General features: G+C 43.3%; 1 non-coding gene across 2 annotated transcripts; it reads right to left on the bottom strand.

The window, feature by feature from the left end:
* Positions 1 to 1,859: 1,859 nt before the first annotated feature.
* On the bottom strand, positions 1,860 to 4,807 carry LOC103642370 (uncharacterized). Of its 2 annotated transcripts, none has more exons than XR_004849487.1 (8): positions 4,751 to 4,807; positions 3,681 to 3,746; positions 3,539 to 3,586; positions 3,350 to 3,445; positions 3,227 to 3,268; positions 2,847 to 3,141; positions 2,324 to 2,445; positions 1,860 to 2,234 (listed from the first exon to the last, which is right to left on the bottom strand). It is a non-coding gene; the product is annotated as an uncharacterized protein (transcript). The 2 variants fall into 2 exon arrangements; XR_004849488.1 differs by having other exon boundaries at positions 2,847 to 3,138.
* Positions 4,808 to 5,035: the final 228 nt, after the last annotated feature.

Below are 5,035 nucleotides of genomic sequence, written 5' to 3'. Positions count from 1 at the left end.
CAGACTGCCTCTTTTTTTCATCAAGGAGCATCTTCTTGACAGCTGTGAAAATTTTCCCATTGGCGCGTTCCACGACCCCGTTGGACTGTGGATGATAGACTGAGGCGAAGGCAAGCTTGGTGCCAATGGAGAAACAGAAATCCTTGAAGTCTTGGTTGTCAAACTGCTTGCCGTTGTCAACTGTTAGTTCGGACGGTACTCCGAAGCGGCAAACAATGTTCTGCCAGAAAAATTTTTGGGCAGTCTTCGATGTTATTGTAGAAACAGCCCTCGCCTCGATCCATTTGGTGAAGTACTCGACAGCGACGAAGGCGAACTTAAGGTTCCCCTGAGCGGTGGCAGGGGCCCGACAATGTCCAGGCCCCAGCGCTGGAGAGGCCATGTGTGGGCGATCAGCTTTGTGTACTGCGAGGGGCTGTCTGACCGAGGGGAAAACTTCTGGCAGGCTTCGCAGGATCTTGTGACCCAGTTTGCGGCGCAAATCATTGCGGGCCAGTAAAAACCCTGGCGGATCACCTTAGCAGCGAGGGCCCTTGGCCCTGCGTGTGAGCCGCACGTGCCGCTGTGGACTTCACGTAGGATCTGCATGCCTTCGGTTTCGGTGACGCACTTAAGCATTAGCTGACTGACCCCTTTCTTGTAGAGTTGGCCTTCAATCAGTGCGAAGTCCCGGCTTCGATGTCTGAGGCGCTTGGCCTCACTAACGTCGGTTGGATGATAGTACCCCTGTAGGAACAGGGTTATTGGTGCCCACCAGTGTTCGGTCATGATTAGATTGACTATGCGATGTTGTGCACTTGCTGCTGATTACGGCCGTCTCGACCGGAGTCTGGCTGCGGAGTCCTCGTCCACGTACGGCTGGACTGTGGGGCATCTTTGGGTTTCCGCTGTGACTCGACCTTGCGCTGGTGGAGCTCTTCGGATTTGGCATATTTTTCAAAGAGCTGATATAGCTCCTGGAGGTTCTTGGGCGGATCTCTGATGCAGTGGCTGTAGAGGACGCCGGCACGAAGGCCACTGATGGCATAGTGGATAGCTATCTGATCATTAACGGAAGGCAGCTGCGACTTGAGTGTTAAAAATTTGCGGTAATACTCCCGCAGAGTCTCCTTTTCCAGCTGCTTGCAAAGCGAGAGCTCGGCCAAGGCGTCGGTGTCTGGGCGGTATCCTTGGAAGTTGAGCAGGAACTTGTCCCTGAGACTTCTCCAGGAATCAATGGACAGCGGAGGCAATCTGGTGAACCAGGTGAGAGCTGGGCCCTCTAGGGCGATGATGAAAGACTTCGCCATTGTGGCGTCGTCCCCTCCAGCGGATGCGACGGCGACCTGATAACTCATTATGTATTGCGCCGGGTCGGTGCTGCCGTTGTACTTGGGATATCACTACAGGAAACTGGTTAAAGAACGTGGGTGAAAAACCGTCGAACTTAATGTAATAAGCCGTCGAACTTACCGTAAGAACGTGGGTTTACCGACGAATATAGCCGACGGCGATTTTTGGACGAACTTAGAGAAGTAAGTTCGACGGCCCCGTCGAACTTAAGGTTAAGAACGTGGGTACCGTCGAACTTAATGTGAAGAACGTGGGTACCGTCGAACTTAAGGTTAAGAACGTGCGTTTTTAAGATCGACGGGGGCCGTCGAATTCTTTCTCATAAGTTCGACGGCACCCACGTTCTTAACCTTAAGTTCGACGGGGCCACGTGGCCGTCGAACTTATGTGGCCTGCGTGGGTCTGTGTGGGCTGCACATTAAGTTCGACGGTACCCACGTTCTTAACATTAAGAACGTGGGTACCCACGTTCTTATCCCTTTTCCAGAAAAAAAAATAAAAATTACAGAAATGAAAAATTAGACAAACATAAAATCACATGCAACACAGAATATCACATACAATACAGATTTCAAACACATGGATATATGTTCATATCACAAGTTCACACAAGTCCAAATACATAAGTTCACAAATTCACATAATTCCAAATACATAAGTTCACATCCATAGTTCATATTTTTAGTTCACAAGTTCAAACATTAGCTCCATCGCTCTTGATCAGTACATCAGATTGTTGTTCGTAGCTCCACCACTAGAATTGAGACATCTGTCCACAAAGTCAGCGTGAGGGGGAGGAGTCACTTGATGAGAGCCGGAATCAAACAAAATAAACCAAAATTCTCATAAAGAGATTAGGCTTGCTAACAGAGAGGTACTGTGATGTGTCTGATCCATCAGCACTGCAAAAGAAACAATGTTGAGAGTTTGTTACCTGGAGAGCAATAGACATGGAATTACTTCATAAAGAGATTCAAAACAATAATATTACCTTGAATTATCATCTGGCAGCGTCTCTTCCCAAATACTGTTGACAAACATGTTTCCTAATGACTGAAAGAGATTGATTACAGATGGCTCCCAAACTCCGACATCAAGTGTCAGAGATCTAACCTAAAATAAGATGCATGTGTTTAGGCTACTATTCTATCAAAATAAATATATAACTATCCTAAATTAGCAATAGAAAAATGATACTAAGCTATAAAAAAACGATCATATTTCACTTCCTTAATATAATGATGCGAGTTCTGTGTGTTCGAGAAAAAACTGTTTCACTTTCTTTATGCAAAACATGTGTTGTAGCTTTAGGTGGAGCTGTCGGTGTGATAGCACCACTGCACCAAAGCCCAAGTCTATTTGATATCATGCACACACTGAAACAACTTCTAGACTTTAAAGTTTCAACCTCTAGACTTCAAAGAATAAATGAATGCAGAAATAAATATTGCAAAACCATCAAGAGAAACAAGAGTCTATTTAAAAGAATTAACAGTTAAAGGATTTGTAGATACCTTTGATATATGCACTCCAAGATTTCTGTGCACCCCAGAACACTCTATGCATAGAAGTGCGCCAAGGTTTAACGATGCCCAATCAGGTTCTGAAGCACCACAGTCAGCACACATATTATTGCCATCAACTTTCCTAAGCAAGTCAATTGGTTTTTTAGTTTCATGCTGGTTCTGTGATGATGTGTGCCTCTGACATCATGCTGCCCATTTCCAGATTTCTTCTCCAGTACTAAATCATCACTTACAGAAGGTTCAAATTCTACTGGACTCATGCAAAGATCACCTCTCCCAACTACTGGATTAAAAGCAGAAATAAGATATGTAACTACTAGAGCAAAACATTAACACCATAATACAAAGAGAAATAGTTTAAGAGTTACCTGATTAATATATGGTTCCATTTGATGCAATAGTTCATATCCCTAACAAATAGAAATTGATAGGATTAATCACATTCATGCATAACATAGCTACACCACAAGGCAAAATATGCAAGGAGGTACTTGTTTAAAATATCGAAGATGTGAGTCCATCGTCGCACTAACAGCCTCCAAAAATTCATATCTCTTCGTTGCCTCGACATGGGAAAGTGAAGTGACCTGAGAAATTAACATGGACATGGCAAACAATGGCATGGTAAGCATATAAGCTCAGAAACTAAGGAGCAAAGTAATGGACAATGCAAATCGTACCAGGTTGAAACGGGCTTGCTCAAATGAAGATCGAGCATTGTGAAGCTCCTGGTTATTACCAAATGCTATTTAGTTTAGGGGGAGTTAGAGAAGCCTTTATTTGTGTGAACACTATAAAATGTTGAATAAGAATGGTTTTTACATCTTCAATTGTCGTTGTTATGTCTGGTCGGGTACCTTTCTTCAATGATAGGTACTTCTCACGAATCTATAACCAAACCAACAAGTTCACGAGTTAGCAGCACACTATGTCTTAAGAATTCAGCAAGCAATAATATTACAGTTTTATGCAGCAAAGCAAGTATGGCAGAAAAATATGAAAGAACAACAAATTGGCAGAAAATATGAAAGAACAACAAATTGGCAGAAAAAAATAAAAACATAGTGAAACATTGAGAGTACTTACAGAGTGCCTGTGCAGCAGTCATTCTTTTTCTGTAATCCTTGTTAAGAAGTCTTTTGACAAAATCTTTAGCTTCAGGCGATACAGATTGCCATGGTGAGTCGTCAAAATTAGGGTCAGCTCTCAGCACTAAGCAAAAAATACCTGATTCAGTTTGTGCCCAGAATCTAAGAGACATTTCTTTAGTTCCTACACTTTTCCCTATGTTTCTTCTACTTATGATCATATAATAAAATGATGCAGAATGGACCAAGGGACACCTAAACTAATGGCAGGAACAACAATATGATGGAGATACTCGGGAACAGGTTCTCTGAGGTCTCACAAGGAACTCTGTCGCTGCCAAGCTAGTGATCTACAGCTGCATAAACTACTATGCCATGATAGCTTACAGAAAGAACAAAAAAGCAAGAAACAGGTGATAGATGGATGAACAGTTGAACACTCAGATCATGAAAATGGGCACATTATTAAATGCGGCATTGCTGAAACAAGATCTCTACAATGTACTTCTAACCCTGCGGGGAAATGACAATGCCAATGCCAATACCATCGGGGGGAAAAAGCTGATCACCCTGCAAGTCAGCCAAGAAGCAAATCATGAACTTATGATTGCAACACCTGTGGTAGTGGCACTTCAGAGATACTGATCTACTAAAAGAGAGTTAAAAAAGATCACAATAGGATGGCAAATATGTCATCCCACATAGTTTGTTCATGATCCGGTGGAGGAACCGAGCCGATTGAAACAGGTAAGATCGTGTCGTGCGTCCAATAAAAGAGCACTGTGAGATCACGAATAGCAAGACCTTGGCTTTGGAGATGACCTTGACAGCCATGACCTGGCCTCTCATGTCTCCCTTGCGGGCGCGTGTGTAACGCCCCGAATTTTGCAGCTGATTTTTTTCTTTTCTTTACTCGCCAAATTCGGGCGTTACCTTTTCTTTTTCTTTTTGCCCTCGCTAGACCTTGACTTTTTCCAAAGCTAGCGGGATTCGGTTTGGAATTCCCGTGTAAAGAAAAACTCTAAAAAATACTTTATGTTGTTTGATGCACCATGCCGAGCTATGCATTCTTTGATTGTTTGAAAGTGC

This window comes from Zea mays, chromosome 5 (assembly GCF_902167145.1).
Source record: "Zea mays cultivar B73 chromosome 5, Zm-B73-REFERENCE-NAM-5.0, whole genome shotgun sequence".
Taxonomy (NCBI): domain Eukaryota; kingdom Viridiplantae; phylum Streptophyta; class Magnoliopsida; order Poales; family Poaceae; genus Zea; species Zea mays.
Note: the sequence above shows the minus strand (reverse complement) of the source record. Positions and strands in the feature narration are given on the sequence as shown.